We start from the raw sequence: 17,489 nt of genomic DNA, 5'->3' as shown, positions 1-17,489 counted from the left end.
CTCACAACCAATGTTGCAATGGAGTGTCTCCATCTGCTGGTGGTATTGGAAAGGCATTAGTGCTATGACAGGGTCTGAAGAAGAAGAAGAAGAAGAAGAAGAAGAAGACGGAAAAAAATATATATAAAAAGAAAAAGAGAGAGAGAGAGAGAGACTGACTTAGTGAGCGAGTGAGTGAGAGAGTGAGAGTGAGTGAGAGTGAATGAGTGAGTGAGTGATTGAGTGAGTGAGTGAGTGAGTGAGAACAAATGAGTTAAAGCAAGTGAGTGAGAGAGATCGAATGAATGAAAGTCTGAATGACAGAAAGAAAAAAGGATGAAGAAAGAAGCATGAAGAAAAAAAAATGTATATGGAGTTGCTGACATGAGTGCAATCTACAAAGCCGTTGAGGCTGATCCTCATGGGAGGATTATTGCACCAGGACCCTTAGCACTTTTAAAATGCCATTCAATGCCACGGGCTAGATGTAAACTGCAGATGACCATGTTGTGGTAGTTACCATGGATACCCAAGTGATGTGTGAGCTAACACATAGGCCCAACAGATTCCAAGAAGGCCAGAATCACCAGCGGCACCACCATCGATTGTCAGGTCACCCGGATTCAGCAAATACCAGAGTCCAAAATGATGCAGGTTTATACTGTTAATTTTCAGTTTATCGTTACAGTTGGTGTTATTCCATGTCGGAAGGGACGCAGCTACAGCCAGTGGGGTAACTAGAGACAGGCAGGCAGCTATGTGCAACAAAGGTAGGCGTGTTGTTTTCATATGCAGATCTGAAATATTGTCTTATATGCAAGAGGAGGAGTGATGGGGGTTCAGGCAAAAGCCAGGCTATGGATTGCATTGCTAAATGCTCCATCAGAGTGCAATGGTCGCCTGTCCTTTTTTTAAGTGATGATGTGGGTTTAGCCTGTGCTGTATGTATGTATGGGTGGCTGACTGCCACCCACCCAGAAAGTGTATGGGAGGCTGGTTGGCTGCCAGCCTTCCTTCCATTCCTATGAGTAATGTGAGTGCTCATGAAGGGGACATGGTTGGGTCCACCCCTTTCCCGGTTATCCCCTCTAGGCCTTTTGGCTTAGATCAAGTGTAAAAAAAGAAAGGATCTTGCGACAGATCGCATCCTGAGGCACGTTTTTTTTTGTGTGAATACTTGCACTTGGGTGACTTGTGAGCACATACTGATACATACGTTCCCTATCTGGGGACCATAAATTAAATGGATTTTTGAGAAAGGGAGCTGATTTGGAAGCTTGCTTCTGTCGCCCTATGCATTGACCCGATGTGGCAGTATCTTCGGGTAGTGAACAGTGCACCACCCCATTCCAGTGTTAAACAAGAAAGATTCTCATTTAATCCTCCGTGGGTGAGAATTTGAGTTTGAGAATTGGAGACCAAAATGATGAGTTGCACTGACTGGTTTATGAACGTCTATTCATTTAGCGTTTTAATGACCATGTTTGCACACTGATTGGTGTAAAAAAATAAAATAAAACTAAATAATAATAATCTAGCACACCTGTGCAGGTTTGACATGACATGACAGGTAGCTGTCTTGTGGGTGGTGCTGAATCCTGTTAAATGACATGAGGGTCTCATGCCTATACACAAGGGTGTGTCATTGCTGTTGCTTGACCATGCATTGGTTTCTGTGGTCAGTGAATGATAAAAACAAAATTTACCATCCATTGATGGATGGGAAATCCGCCATGAGGCATTTGTTTTTAGAAACTGCTGCTCACAACCAATGTTGCAATGGAGTGTCTCCATCTGCTGGTGGTATTGGAAAGGCATTAGTGCTATGACAGGGTCTGAAGAAGAAGAAGAAGAAGAAGAAGACGGAAAAAAATATATATAAAAAGAAAAAGAGAGAGAGAGAGAGAGACTGACTTAGTGAGCGAGTGAGTGAGAGAGTGAGAGTGAGTGAGAGTGAATGAGTGAGTGAGTGATTGAGTGAGTGAGTGAGTGAGTGAGAACAAATGAGTTAAAGCAAGTGAGTGAGAGAGATCGAATGAATGAAAGTCTGAATGACAGAAAGAAAAAAGGATGAAGAAAGAAGCATGAAGAAAAAAAAATGTATATGGAGTTGCTGACATGAGTGCAATCTACAAAGCCGTTGAGGCTGATCCTCATGGGAGGATTATTGCACCAGGACCCTTAGCACTTTTAAAATGCCATTCAATGCCACGGGCTAGATGTAAACTGCAGATGACCATGTTGTGGTAGTTACCATGGATACCCAAGTGATGTGTGAGCTAACACATAGGCCCAACAGATTCCAAGAAGGCCAGAATCACCAGCGGCACCACCATCGATTGTCAGGTCACCCGGATTCAGCAAATACCAGAGTCCAAAATGATGCAGGTTTATACTGTTAATTTTCAGTTTATCGTTACAGTTGGTGTTATTCCATGTCGGAAGGGACGCAGCTACAGCCAGTGGGGTAACTAGAGACAGGCAGGCAGCTATGTGCAACAAAGGTAGGCGTGTTGTTTTCATATGCAGATCTGAAATATTGTCTTATATGCAAGAGGAGGAGTGATGGGGGTTCAGGCAAAAGCCAGGCTATGGATTGCATTGCTAAATGCTCCATCAGAGTGCAATGGTCGCCTGTCCTTTTTTTAAGTGATGATGTGGGTTTAGCCTGTGCTGTATGTATGTATGGGTGGCTGACTGCCACCCACCCAGAAAGTGTATGGGAGGCTGGTTGGCTGCCAGCCTTCCTTCCATTCCTATGAGTAATGTGAGTGCTCATGAAGGGGACATGGTTGGGTCCACCCCTTTCCCGGTTATCCCCTCTAGGCCTTTTGGCTTAGATCAAGTGTAAAAAAAGAAAGGATCTTGCGACAGATCGCATCCTGAGGCACGTTTTTTTTTGTGTGAATACTTGCACTTGGGTGACTTGTGAGCACATACTGATACATACGTTCCCTATCTGGGGACCATAAATTAAATGGATTTTTGAGAAAGGGAGCTGATTTGGAAGCTTGCTTCTGTCGCCCTATGCATTGACCCGATGTGGCAGTATCTTCGGGTAGTGAACAGTGCACCACCCCATTCCAGTGTTAAACAAGAAAGATTCTCATTTAATCCTCCGTGGGTGAGAATTTGAGTTTGAGAATTGGAGACCAAAATGATGAGTTGCACTGACTGGTTTATGAACGTCTATTCATTTAGCGTTTTAATGACCATGTTTGCACACTGATTGGTGTAAAAAAATAAAATAAAACTAAATAATAATAATCTAGCACACCTGTGCAGGTTTGACATGACATGACAGGTAGCTGTCTTGTGGGTGGTGCTGAATCCTGTTAAATGACATGAGGGTCTCATGCCTATACACAAGGGTGTGTCATTGCTGTTGCTTGACCATGCATTGGTTTCTGTGGTCAGTGAATGATAAAAACAAAATTTACCATCCATTGATGGATGGGAAATCCGCCATGAGGCATTTGTTTTTAGAAACTGCTGCTCACAACCAATGTTGCAATGGAGTGTCTCCATCTGCTGGTGGTATTGGAAAGGCATTAGTGCTATGACAGGGTCTGAAGAAGAAGAAGAAGAAGAAGAAGAAGACGGAAAAAAATATATATAAAAAGAAAAAGAGAGAGAGAGAGAGAGAGACTGACTTAGTGAGCGAGTGAGTGAGAGAGTGAGAGTGAGTGAGTGAGTGATTGAGTGAGTGAGTGAGTGAGTGAGAACAAATGAGTTAAAGCAAGTGAGTGAGAGAGATCGAATGAATGAAAGTCTGAATGACAGAAAGAAAAAAGGATGAAGAAAGAAGCATGAAGAAAAAAAAATGTATATGGAGTTGCTGACATGAGTGCAATCTACAAAGCCGTTGAGGCTGATCCTCATGGGAGGATTATTGCACCAGGACCCTTAGCACTTTTAAAATGCCATTCAATGCCACGGGCTAGATGTAAACTGCAGATGACCATGTTGTGGTAGTTACCATGGATACCCAAGTGATGTGTGAGCTAACACATAGGCCCAACAGATTCCAAGAAGGCCAGAATCACCAGCGGCACCACCATCGATTGTCAGGTCACCCGGATTCAGCAAATACCAGAGTCCAAAATGATGCAGGTTTATACTGTTAATTTTCAGTTTATCGTTACAGTTGGTGTTATTCCATGTCGGAAGGGACGCAGCTACAGCCAGTGGGGTAACTAGAGACAGGCAGGCAGCTATGTGCAACAAAGGTAGGCGTGTTGTTTTCATATGCAGATCTGAAATATTGTCTTATATGCAAGAGGAGGAGTGATGGGGGTTCAGGCAAAAGCCAGGCTATGGATTGCATTGCTAAATGCTCCATCAGAGTGCAATGGTTGCCTGTCCTTTTTTTAAGTGATGATGTGGGTTTAGCCTGTGCTGTATGTATGTATGGGTGGCTGACTGCCACCCACCCAGAAAGTGTATGGGAGGCTGGTTGGCTGCCAGCCTTCCTTCCATTCCTATGAGTAATGTGAGTGCTCATGAAGGGGACATGGTTGGGTCCACCCCTTTCCCGGTTATCCCCTCTAGGCCTTTTGGCTTAGATCAAGTGTAAAAAAAGAAAGGATCTTGCGACAGATCGCATCCTGAGGCACGTTTTTTTTTGTGTGAATACTTGCACTTGGGTGACTTGTGAGCACATACTGATACATACGTTCCCTATCTGGGGACCATAAATTAAATGGATTTTTGAGAAAGGGAGCTGATTTGGAAGCTTGCTTCTGTCGCCCTATGCATTGACCCGATGTGGCAGTATCTTCGGGTAGTGAACAGTGCACCACCCCATTCCAGTGTTAAACAAGAAAGATTCTCATTTAATCCTCCGTGGGTGAGAATTTGAGTTTGAGAATTGGAGACCAAAATGATGAGTTGCACTGACTGGTTTATGAACGTCTATTCATTTAGCGTTTTAATGACCATGTTTGCACACTGATTGGTGTAAAAAAATAAAATAAAACTAAATAATAATAATCTAGCACACCTGTGCAGGTTTGACATGACATGACAGGTAGCTGTCTTGTGGGTGGTGCTGAATCCTGTTAAATGACATGAGGGTCTCATGCCTATACACAAGGGTGTGTCATTGCTGTTGCTTGACCATGCATTGGTTTCTGTGGTCAGTGAATGATAAAAACAAAATTTACCATCCATTGATGGATGGGAAATCCGCCATGAGGCATTTGTTTTTAGAAACTGCTGCTCACAACCAATGTTGCAATGGAGTGTCTCCATCTGCTGGTGGTATTGGAAAGGCATTAGTGCTATGACAGGGTCTGAAGAAGAAGAAGAAGAAGAAGAAGAAGACGGAAAAAAATATATATAAAAAGAAAAAGAGAGAGAGAGAGAGAGACTGACTTAGTGAGCGAGTGAGTGAGAGAGTGAGAGTGAGTGAGAGTGAATGAGTGAGTGAGTGATTGAGTGAGTGAGTGAGTGAGTGAGTGAGAACAAATGAGTTAAAGCAAGTGAGTGAGAGAGATCGAATGAATGAAAGTCTGAATGACAGAAAGAAAAAAGGATGAAGAAAGAAGCATGAAGAAAAAAAAATGTATATGGAGTTGCTGACATGAGTGCAATCTACAAAGCCGTTGAGGCTGATCCTCATGGGAGGATTATTGCACCAGGACCCTTAGCACTTTTAAAATGCCATTCAATGCCACGGGCTAGATGTAAACTGCAGATGACCATGTTGTGGTAGTTACCATGGATACCCAAGTGATGTGTGAGCTAACACATAGGCCCAACAGATTCCAAGAAGGCCAGAATCACCAGCGGCACCACCATCGATTGTCAGGTCACCCGGATTCAGCAAATACCAGAGTCCAAAATGATGCAGGTTTATACTGTTAATTTTCAGTTTATCGTTACAGTTGGTGTTATTCCATGTCGGAAGGGACGCAGCTACAGCCAGTGGGGCAACTAGAGACAGGCAGGCAGCTATGTGCAACAAAGGTAGGCGTGTTGTTTTCATATGCAGATCTGAAATATTGTCTTATATGCAAGAGGAGGAGTGATGGGGGTTCAGGCAAAAGCCAGGCTATGGATTGCATTGCTAAATGCTCCATCAGAGTGCAATGGTCGCCTGTCCTTTTTTTAAGTGATGATGTGGGTTTAGCCTGTGCTGTATGTATGTATGGGTGGCTGACTGCCACCCACCCAGAAAGTGTATGGGAGGCTGGTTGGCTGCCAGCCTTCCTTCCATTCCTATGAGTAATGCGAGTGCTCATGAAGGGGACATGGTTGGGTCCACCCCTTTCCCGGTTATCCCCTCTAGGCCTTTTGGCTTAGATCAAGTGTAAAAAAAGAAAGGATCTTGCGACAGATCGCATCCTGAGGCACGTTTTTTTTTGTGTGAATACTTGCACTTGGGTGACTTGTGAGCACATACTGATACATACGTTCCCTCTCTGGGGACCATAAATTAAATGGATTTTTGAGAAAGGGAGCTGATTTGGAAGCTTGCTTCTGTCGCCCTATGCATTGACCCGATGTGGCAGTATCTTCGGGTAGTGAACAGTGCACCACCCTATTCCAGTGTTAAACAAGAAAGATTCTCATTTAATCCTCCGTGGGTGAGAATTTGAGTTTGAGAATTGGAGACCAAAATGATGAGTTGCACTGACTGGTTTATGAACGTCTATTCATTTAGCGTTTTAATGACCATGTTTGCACACTGATTGGTGTAAAAAAATAAAATAAAACTAAATAATAATAATCTAGCACACCTGTGCAGGTTTGACATGACATGACAGGTAGCTGTCTTGTGGGTGGTGCTGAATCCTGTTAAATGACATGAGGGTCTCATGCCTATACACAAGGGTGTGTCATTGCTGTTGCTTGACCATGCATTGGTTTCTGTGGTCAGTGAATGATAAAAACAAAATTTACCATCCATTGATGGATGGGAAATCCGCCATGAGGCATTTGTTTTTAGAAACTGCTGCTCACAACCAATGTTGCAATGGAGTGTCTCCATCTGCTGGTGGTATTGGAAAGGCATTAGTGCTATGACAGGGTCTGAAGAAGAAGAAGAAGAAGAAGAAGAAGAAGAAGACGGAAAAAAATATATATAAAAAGAAAAAGAGAGAGAGAGAGAGAGACTGACTTAGTGAGCGAGTGAGTGAGAGAGTGAGAGTGAGTGAGAGTGAATGAGTGAGTGATTGAGTGAGTGAGTGAGTGAGTGAGTGAGAACAAATGAGTTAAAGCAAGTGAGTGAGAGAGATCGAATGAATGAAAGTCTGAATGACAGAAAGAAAAAAGGATGAAGAAAGAAGCATGAAGAAAAAAAAATGTATATGGAGTTGCTGACATGAGTGCAATCTACAAAGCCGTTGAGGCTGATCCTCATGGGAGGATTATTGCACCAGGACCCTTAGCACTTTTAAAATGCCATTCAATGCCACGGGCTAGATGTAAACTGCAGATGACCATGTTGTGGTAGTTACCATGGATACCCAAGTGATGTGTGAGCTAACACATAGGCCCAACAGATTCCAAGAAGGCCAGAATCACCAGCGGCACCACCATCGATTGTCAGGTCACCCGGATTCAGCAAATACCAGAGTCCAAAATGATGCAGGTTTATACTGTTAATTTTCAGTTTATCGTTACAGTTGGTGTTATTCCATGTCGGAAGGGACGCAGCTACAGCCAGTGGGGTAACTAGAGACAGGCAGGCAGCTATGTGCAACAAAGGTAGGCGTGTTGTTTTCATATGCAGATCTGAAATATTGTCTTATATGCAAGAGGAGGAGTGATGGGGGTTCAGGCAAAAGCCAGGCTATGGATTGCATTGCTAAATGCTCCATCAGAGTGCAATGGTCGCCTGTCCTTTTTTTAAGTGATGATGTGGGTTTAGCCTGTGCTGTATGTATGTATGGGTGGCTGACTGCCACCCACCCAGAAAGTGTATGGGAGGCTGGTTGGCTGCCAGCCTTCCTTCCATTCCTATGAGTAATGTGAGTGCTCATGAAGGGGACATGGTTGGGTCCACCCCTTTCCCGGTTATCCCCTCTAGGCCTTTTGGCTTAGAGCAAGTGTAAAAAAAGAAAGGATCTTGCGACAGATCGCATCCTGAGGCACGTTTTTTTTTGTGTGAATACTTGCACTTGGGTGACTTGTGAGCACATACTGATACATACGTTCCCTATCTGGGGACCATAAATTAAATGGATTTTTGAGAAAGGGAGCTGATTTGGAAGCTTGCTTCTGTCGCCCTATGCATTGACCCGATGTGGCAGTATCTTCGGGTAGTGAACAGTGCACCACCCCATTCCAGTGTTAAACAAGAAAGATTCTCATTTAATCCTCCGTGGGTGAGAATTTGAGTTTGAGAATTGGAGACCAAAATGATGAGTTGCACTGACTGGTTTATGAACGTCTATTCATTTAGCGTTTTAATGACCATGTTTGCACACTGATTGGTGTAAAAAAATAAAATAAAACTAAATAATAATAATCTAGCACACCTGTGCAGGTTTGACATGACATGACAGGTAGCTGTCTTGTGGGTGGTGCTGAATCCTGTTAAATGACATGAGGGTCTCATGCCTATACACAAGGGTGTGTCATTGCTGTTGCTTGACCATGCATTGGTTTCTGTGGTCAGTGAATGATAAAAACAAAATTTACCATCCATTGATGGATGGGAAATCCGCCATGAGGCATTTGTTTTTAGAAACTGCTGCTCACAACCAATGTTGCAATGGAGTGTCTCCATCTGCTGGTGGTATTGGAAAGGCATTAGTGCTATGACAGGGTCTGAAGAAGAAGAAGAAGAAGAAGAAGAAGAAGAAGAAGAAGACGGAAAAAAATATATATAAAAAGAAAAAGAGAGAGAGAGAGAGAGAGACTGACTTAGTGAGCGAGTGAGTGAGAGAGTGAGAGTGAGTGAGTGATTGAGTGAGTGAGTGAGTGAGTGAGTGAGAACAAATGAGTTAAAGCAAGTGAGTGAGAGAGATCGAATGAATGAAAGTCTGAATGACAGAAAGAAAAAAGGATGAAGAAAGAAGCATGAAGAAAAAAAAATGTATATGGAGTTGCTGACATGAGTGCAATCTACAAAGCCGTTGAGGCTGATCCTCATGGGAGGATTATTGCACCAGGACCCTTAGCACTTTTAAAATGCCATTCAATGCCACGGGCTAGATGTAAACTGCAGATGACCATGTTGTGGTAGTTACCATGGATACCCAAGTGATGTGTGAGCTAACACATAGGCCCAACAGATTCCAAGAAGGCCAGAATCACCAGCGGCACCACCATCGATTGTCAGGTCACCCGGATTCAGCAAATACCAGAGTCCAAAATGATGCAGGTTTATACTGTTAATTTTCAGTTTATCGTTACAGTTGGTGTTATTCCATGTCGGAAGGGACGCAGCTACAGCCAGTGGGGTAACTAGAGACAGGCAGGCAGCTATGTGCAACAAAGGTAGGCGTGTTGTTTTCATATGCAGATCTGAAATATTGTCTTATATGCAAGAGGAGGAGTGATGGGGGTTCAGGCAAAAGCCAGGCTATGGATTGCATTGCTAAATGCTCCATCAGAGTGCAATGGTCGCCTGTCCTTTTTTTAAGTGATGATGTGGGTTTAGCCTGTGCTGTATGTATGTATGGGTGGCTGACTGCCACCCACCCAGAAAGTGTATGGGAGGCTGGTTGGCTGCCAGCCTTCCTTCCATTCCTATGAGTAATGTGAGTGCTCATGAAGGGGACATGGTTGGGTCCACCCCTTTCCCGGTTATCCCCTCTAGGCCTTTTGGCTTAGATCAAGTGTAAAAAAAGAAAGGATCTTGCGACAGATCGCATCCTGAGGCACGTTTTTTTTTGTGTGAATACTTGCACTTGGGTGACTTGTGAGCACATACTGATACATACGTTCCCTATCTGGGGACCATAAATTAAATGGATTTTTGAGAAAGGGAGCTGATTTGGAAGCTTGCTTCTGTCGCCCTATGCATTGACCCGATGTGGCAGTATCTTCGGGTAGTGAACAGTGCACCACCCCATTCCAGTGTTAAACAAGAAAGATTCTCATTTAATCCTCCGTGGGTGAGAATTTGAGTTTGAGAATTGGAGACCAAAATGATGAGTTGCACTGACTGGTTTATGAACGTCTATTCATTTAGCGTTTTAATGACCATGTTTGCACACTGATTGGTGTAAAAAAATAAAATAAAACTAAATAATAATAATCTAGCACACCTGTGCAGGTTTGACATGACATGACAGGTAGCTGTCTTGTGGGTGGTGCTGAATCCTGTTAAATGACATGAGGGTCTCATGCCTATACACAAGGGTGTGTCATTGCTGTTGCTTGACCATGCATTGGTTTCTGTGGTCAGTGAATGATAAAAACAAAATTTACCATCCATTGATGGATGGGAAATCCGCCATGAGGCATTTGTTTTTAGAAACTGCTGCTCACAACCAATGTTGCAATGGAGTGTCTCCATCTGCTGGTGGTATTGGAAAGGCATTAGTGCTATGACAGGGTCTGAAGAAGAAGAAGAAGAAGAAGAAGAAGAAGAAGACGGAAAAAAATATATATAAAAAGAAAAAGAGAGAGAGAGAGAGAGAGAGACTGACTTAGTGAGCGAGTGAGTGAGAGAGTGAGAGTGAGTGAGAGTGAATGAGTGAGTGATTGAGTGAGTGAGTGAGTGAGTGAGTGAGAACAAATGAGTTAAAGCAAGTGAGTGAGAGAGATCGAATGAATGAAAGTCTGAATGACAGAAAGAAAAAAGGATGAAGAAAGAAGCATGAAGAAAAAAAAATGTATATGGAGTTGCTGACATGAGTGCAATCTACAAAGCCGTTGAGGCTGATCCTCATGGGAGGATTATTGCACCAGGACCCTTAGCACTTTTAAAATGCCATTCAATGCCACGGGCTAGATGTAAACTGCAGATGACCATGTTGTGGTAGTTACCATGGATACCCAAGTGATGTGTGAGCTAACACATAGGCCCAACAGATTCCAAGAAGGCCAGAATCACCAGCGGCACCACCATCGATTGTCAGGTCACCCGGATTCAGCAAATACCAGAGTCCAAAATGATGCAGGTTTATACTGTTAATTTTCAGTTTATCGTTACAGTTGGTGTTATTCCATGTCGGAAGGGACGCAGCTACAGCCAGTGGGGTAACTAGAGACAGGCAGGCAGCTATGTGCAACAAAGGTAGGCATGTTGTTTTCATATGCAGATCTGAAATATTGTCTTATATGCAAGAGGAGGAGTGATGGGGGTTCAGGCAAAAGCCAGGCTATGGATTGCATTGCTAAATGCTCCATCAGAGTGCAATGGTCGCCTGTCCTTTTTTTAAGTGATGATGTGGGTTTAGCCTGTGCTGTATGTATGTATGGGTGGCTGACTGCCACCCACCCAGAAAGTGTATGGGAGGCTGGTTGGCTGCCAGCCTTCCTTCCATTCCTATGAGTAATGTGAGTGCTCATGAAGGGGACATGGTTGGGTCCACCCCTTTCCCGGTTATCCCCTCTAGGCCTTTTGGCTTAGATCAAGTGTAAAAAAAGAAAGGATCTTGCGACAGATCGCATCCTGAGGCACGTTTTTTTTTGTGTGAATACTTGCACTTGGGTGACTTGTGAGCACATACTGATACATACGTTCCCTATCTGGGGACCATAAATTAAATGGATTTTTGAGAAAGGGAGCTGATTTGGAAGCTTGCTTCTGTCGCCCTATGCATTGACCCGATGTGGCAGTATCTTCGGGTAGTGAACAGTGCACCACCCCATTCCAGTGTTAAACAAGAAAGATTCTCATTTAATCCTCCGTGGGTGAGAATTTGAGTTTGAGAATTGGAGACCAAAATGATGAGTTGCACTGACTGGTTTATGAACGTCTATTCATTTAGCGTTTTAATGACCATGTTTGCACACTGATTGGTGTAAAAAAATAAAATAAAACTAAATAATAATAATCTAGCACACCTGTGCAGGTTTGACATGACATGACAGGTAGCTGTCTTGTGGGTGGTGCTGAATCCTGTTAAATGACATGAGGGTCTCATGCCTATACACAAGGGTGTGTCATTGCTGTTGCTTGACCATGCATTGGTTTCTGTGGTCAGTGAATGATAAAAACAAAATTTACCATCCATTGATGGATGGGAAATCCGCCATGAGGCATTTGTTTTTAGAAACTGCTGCTCACAACCAATGTTGCAATGGAGTGTCTCCATCTGCTGGTGGTATTGGAAAGGCATTAGTGCTATGACAGGGTCTGAAGAAGAAGAAGAAGAAGAAGAAGAAGAAGAAGAAGACGGAAAAAAATATATATAAAAAGAAAAAGAGAGAGAGAGAGAGAGAGACTGACTTAGTGAGCGAGTGAGTGAGAGAGTGAGAGTGAGTGAGTGATTGAGTGAGTGAGTGAGTGAGTGAGTGAGAACAAATGAGTTAAAGCAAGTGAGTGAGAGAGATCGAATGAATGAAAGTCTGAATGACAGAAAGAAAAAAGGATGAAGAAAGAAGCATGAAGAAAAAAAAATGTATATGGAGTTGCTGACATGAGTGCAATCTACAAAGCCGTTGAGGCTGATCCTCATGGGAGGATTATTGCACCAGGACCCTTAGCACTTTTAAAATGCCATTCAATGCCACGGGCTAGATGTAAACTGCAGATGACCATGTTGTGGTAGTTACCATGGATACCCAAGTGATGTGTGAGCTAACACATAGGCCCAACAGATTCCAAGAAGGCCAGAATCACCAGCGGCACCACCATCGATTGTCAGGTCACCCGGATTCAGCAAATACCAGAGTCCAAAATGATGCAGGTTTATACTGTTAATTTTCAGTTTATCGTTACAGTTGGTGTTATTCCATGTCGGAAGGGACGCAGCTACAGCCAGTGGGGTAACTAGAGACAGGCAGGCAGCTATGTGCAACAAAGGTAGGCGTGTTGTTTTCATATGCAGATCTGAAATATTGTCTTATATGCAAGAGGAGGAGTGATGGGGGTTCAGGCAAAAGCCAGGCTATGGATTGCATTGCTAAATGCTCCATCAGAGTGCAATGGTCGCCTGTCCTTTTTTTAAGTGATGATGTGGGTTTAGCCTGTGCTGTATGTATGTATGGGTGGCTGACTGCCACCCACCCAGAAAGTGTATGGGAGGCTGGTTGGCTGCCAGCCTTCCTTCCATTCCTATGAGTAATGTGAGTGCTCATGAAGGGGACATGGTTGGGTCCACCCCTTTCCCGGTTATCCCCTCTAGGCCTTTTGGCTTAGATCAAGTGTAAAAAAAGAAAGGATCTTGCGACAGATTGCATCCTGAGGCACGTTTTTTTTTGTGTGAATACTTGCACTTGGGTGACTTGTGAGCACATACTGATACATACGTTCCCTATCTGGGGACCATAAATTAAATGGATTTTTGAGAAAGGGAGCTGATTTGGAAGCTTGCTTCTGTCGCCCTATGCATTGACCCGATGTGGCAGTATCTTCGGGTAGTGAACAGTGCACCACCCCATTCCAGTGTTAAACAAGAAAGATTCTCATTTAATCCTCCGTGGGTGAGAATTTGAGTTTGAGAATTGGAGACCAAAATGATGAGTTGCACTGACTGGTTTATGAACGTCTATTCATTTAGCGTTTTAATGACCATGTTTGCACACTGATTGGTGTAAAAAAATAAAATAAAACTAAATAATAATAATCTAGCACACCTGTGCAGGTTTGACATGACATGACAGGTAGCTGTCTTGTGGGTGGTGCTGAATCCTGTTAAATGACATGAGGGTCTCATGCCTATACACAAGGGTGTGTCATTGCTGTTGCTTGACCATGCATTGGTTTCTGTGGTCAGTGAATGATAAAAACAAAATTTACCATCCATTGATGGATGGGAAATCCGCCATGAGGCATTTGTTTTTAGAAACTGCTGCTCACAACCAATGTTGCAATGGAGTGTCTCCATCTGCTGGTGGTATTGGAAAGGCATTAGTGCTATGACAGGGTCTGAAGAAGAAGAAGAAGAAGAAGAAGAAGAAGAAGAAGAAGAAGAAGACGGAAAAAAATATATATAAAAAGAAAAAGAGAGAGAGAGAGAGAGACTGACTTAGTGAGCGAGTGAGTGAGAGAGTGAGAGTGAGTGAGAGTGAATGAGTGAGTGAGTGATTGAGTGAGTGAGTGAGTGAGTGAGTGAGAACAAATGAGTTAAAGCAAGTGAGTGAGAGAGATCGAATGAATGAAAGTCTGAATGACAGAAAGAAAAAAGGATGAAGAAAGAAGCATGAAGAAAAAAAAATGTATATGGAGTTGCTGACATGAGTGCAATCTACAAAGCCGTTGAGGCTGATCCTCATGGGAGGATTATTGCACCAGGACCCTTAGCACTTTTAAAATGCCATTCAATGCCACGGGCTAGATGTAAACTGCAGATGACCATGTTGTGGTAGTTACCATGGATACCCAAGTGATGTGTGAGCTAACACATAGGCCCAACAGATTCCAAGAAGGCCAGAATCACCAGCGGCACCACCATCGATTGTCAGGTCACCCGGATTCAGCAAATACCAGAGTCCAAAATGATGCAGGTTTATACTGTTAATTTTCAGTTTATCGTTACAGTTGGTGTTATTCCATGTCGGAAGGGACGCAGCTACAGCCAGTGGGGTAACTAGAGACAGGCAGGCAGCTATGTGCAACAAAGGTAGGCATGTTGTTTTCATATGCAGATCTGAAATATTGTCTTATATGCAAGAGGAGGAGTGATGGGGGTTCAGGCAAAAGCCAGGCTATGGATTGCATTGCTAAATGCTCCATCAGAGTGCAATGGTCGCCTGTCCTTTTTTTAAGTGATGATGTGGGTTTAGCCTGTGCTGTATGTATGTATGGGTGGCTGACTGCCACCCACCCAGAAAGTGTATGGGAGGCTGGTTGGCTGCCAGCCTTCCTTCCATTCCTATGAGTAATGTGAGTGCTCATGAAGGGGACATGGTTGGGTCCACCCCTTTCCCGGTTATCCCCTCTAGGCCTTTTGGCTTAGATCAAGTGTAAAAAAAGAAAGGATCTTGCGACAGATCGCATCCTGAGGCACGTTTTTTTTTGTGTGAATACTTGCACTTGGGTGACTTGTGAGCACATACTGATACATACGTTCCCTATCTGGGGACCATAAATTAAATGGATTTTTGAGAAAGGGAGCTGATTTGGAAGCTTGCTTCTGTCGCCCTATGCATTGACCCGATGTGGCAGTATCTTCGGGTAGTGAACAGTGCACCACCCCATTCCAGTGTTAAACAAGAAAGATTCTCATTTAATCCTCCGTGGGTGAGAATTTGAGTTTGAGAATTGGAGACCAAAATGATGAGTTGCACTGACTGGTTTATGAACGTCTATTCATTTAGCGTTTTAATGACCATGTTTGCACACTGATTGGTGTAAAAAAATAAAATAAAACTAAATAATAATAATCTAGCACACCTGTGCAGGTTTGACATGACATGACAGGTAGCTGTCTTGTGGGTGGTGCTGAATCCTGTTAAATGACATGAGGGTCTCATGCCTATACACAAGGGTGTGTCATTGCTGTTGCTTGACCATGCATTGGTTTCTGTGGTCAGTGAATGATAAAAACAAAATTTACCATCCATTGATGGATGGGAAATCCGCCATGAGGCATTTGTTTTTAGAAACTGCTGCTCACAACCAATGTTGCAATGGAGTGTCTCCATCTGCTGGTGGTATTGGAAAGGCATTAGTGCTATGACAGGGTCTGAAGAAGAAGAAGAAGAAGAAGAAGAAGACGGAAAAAAATATATATAAAAAGAAAAAGAGAGAGAGAGAGAGAGACTGACTTAGTGAGCGAGTGAGTGAGAGAGTGAGAGTGAGTGAGAGTGAATGAGTGAGTGATTGAGTGAGTGAGTGAGTGAGTGAGTGAGAACAAATGAGTTAAAGCAAGTGAGTGAGAGAGATCGAATGAATGAAAGTCTGAATGACAGAAAGAAAAAAGGATGAAGAAAGAAGCATGAAGAAAAAAAAATGTATATGGAGTTGCTGACATGAGTGCAATCTACAAAGCCGTTGAGGCTGATCCTCATGGGAGGATTATTGCACCAGGACCCTTAGCACTTTTAAAATGCCATTCAATGCCACGGGCTAGATGTAAACTGCAGATGACCATGTTGTGGTAGTTACCATGGATACCCAAGTGATGTGTGAGCTAACACATAGGCCCAACAGATTCCAAGAAGGCCAGAATCACCAGCGGCACCACCATCGATTGTCAGGTCACCCGGATTCAGCAAATACCAGAGTCCAAAATGATGCAGGTTTATACTGTTAATTTTCAGTTTATCGTTACAGTTGGTGTTATTCCATGTCGGAAGGGACGCAGCTACAGCCAGTGGGGTAACTAGAGACAGGCAGGCAGCTATGTGCAACAAAGGTAGGCGTGTTGTTTTCATATGCAGATCTGAAATATTGTCTTATATGCAAGAGGAGGAGTGATGGGGGTTCAGGCAAAAGCCAGGCTATGGATTGCATTGCTAAATGCTCCATCAGAGTGCAATGGTCGCCTGTCCTTTTTTTAAGTGATGATGTGGGTTTAGCCTGTGCTGTATGTATGTATGGGTGGCTGACTGCCACCCACCCAGAAAGTGTATGGGAGGCTGGTTGGCTGCCAGCCTTCCTTCCATTCCTATGAGTAATGTGAGTGCTCATGAAGGGGACATGGTTGGGTCCACCCCTTTCCCGGTTATCCCCTCTAGGCCTTTTGGCTTAGATCAAGTGTAAAAAAAGAAAGGATCTTGCGACAGATTGCATCCTGAGGCACGTTTTTTTTTGTGTGAATACTTGCACTTGGGTGACTTGTGAGCACATACTGATACATACGTTCCCTATCTGGGGACCATAAATTAAATGGATTTTTGAGAAAGGGAGCTGATTTGGAAGCTTGCTTCTGTCGCCCTATGCATTGACCCGATGTGGCAGTATCTTCGGGTAGTGAACAGTGCACCACCCCATTCCAGTGTTAAACAAGAAAGATTCTCATTTAATCCTCCGTGGGTGAGAATTTGAGTTTGAGAATTGGAGACCAAAATGATGAGTTGCACTGACTGGTTTATGAACGTCTATTCATTTAGCGTTTTAATGACCATGTTTGCACACTGATTGGTGTAAAAAAATAAAATAAAACTAAATAATAATAATCTAGCACACCTGTGCAGGTTTGACATGACATGACAGGTAGCTGTCTTGTGGGTGGTGCTGAATCCTGTTAAATGACATGAGGGTCTCATGCCTATACACAAGGGTGTGTCATTGCTGTTGCTTGACCATGCATTGGTTTCTGTGGTCAGTGAATGATAAAAACAAAATTTACCATCCATTGATGGATGGGAAATCCGCCATGAGGCATTTGTTTTTAGAAACTGCTGCTCACAACCAATGTTGCAATGGAGTGTCTCCATCTGCTGGTGGTATTGGAAAGGCATTAGTGCTATGACAGGGTCTGAAGAAGAAGAAGAAG

The 17,489-nt window shown here is 43.4% G+C and overlaps 10 pseudogenes; all 10 read left to right on the top strand.

Moving 5' to 3' along the window:
• The first annotated feature begins 1,060 nt into the window (after positions 1-1,060).
• Positions 1,061-1,324, top strand: LOC130287285 (U2 spliceosomal RNA; annotated as a pseudogene).
• Positions 1,325-2,794: 1,470 nt separating this feature from the next.
• On the top strand, positions 2,795-3,058 carry LOC130287284 (U2 spliceosomal RNA; annotated as a pseudogene).
• Positions 3,059-4,519: 1,461 nt separating this feature from the next.
• On the top strand, positions 4,520-4,783 carry LOC130287283 (U2 spliceosomal RNA; annotated as a pseudogene).
• Positions 4,784-6,260: 1,477 nt separating this feature from the next.
• On the top strand, positions 6,261-6,524 carry LOC130289283 (U2 spliceosomal RNA; annotated as a pseudogene).
• Positions 6,525-8,003: 1,479 nt separating this feature from the next.
• LOC130289713 (U2 spliceosomal RNA) lies at positions 8,004-8,267 on the top strand (annotated as a pseudogene).
• A 1,473-nt stretch (positions 8,268-9,740) lies between these two features.
• On the top strand, positions 9,741-10,004 carry LOC130287282 (U2 spliceosomal RNA; annotated as a pseudogene).
• A 1,483-nt stretch (positions 10,005-11,487) lies between these two features.
• Positions 11,488-11,751, top strand: LOC130287281 (U2 spliceosomal RNA; annotated as a pseudogene).
• Positions 11,752-13,221: 1,470 nt separating this feature from the next.
• On the top strand, positions 13,222-13,485 carry LOC130290201 (U2 spliceosomal RNA; annotated as a pseudogene).
• A 1,495-nt stretch (positions 13,486-14,980) lies between these two features.
• On the top strand, positions 14,981-15,244 carry LOC130287280 (U2 spliceosomal RNA; annotated as a pseudogene).
• A 1,473-nt stretch (positions 15,245-16,717) lies between these two features.
• Positions 16,718-16,981, top strand: LOC130290200 (U2 spliceosomal RNA; annotated as a pseudogene).
• The last annotated feature ends 508 nt before the right edge of the window (positions 16,982-17,489 follow it).

The sequence above is a fragment of the Hyla sarda genome, chromosome 8, assembly GCF_029499605.1.
Source record: "Hyla sarda isolate aHylSar1 chromosome 8, aHylSar1.hap1, whole genome shotgun sequence".
NCBI classification, from domain to species: Eukaryota; Metazoa; Chordata; class Amphibia; order Anura; family Hylidae; genus Hyla; species Hyla sarda.
The sequence above is the reverse complement of the archived record's forward strand: the minus strand, read 5'-3'. Positions and strand labels throughout refer to the sequence as shown.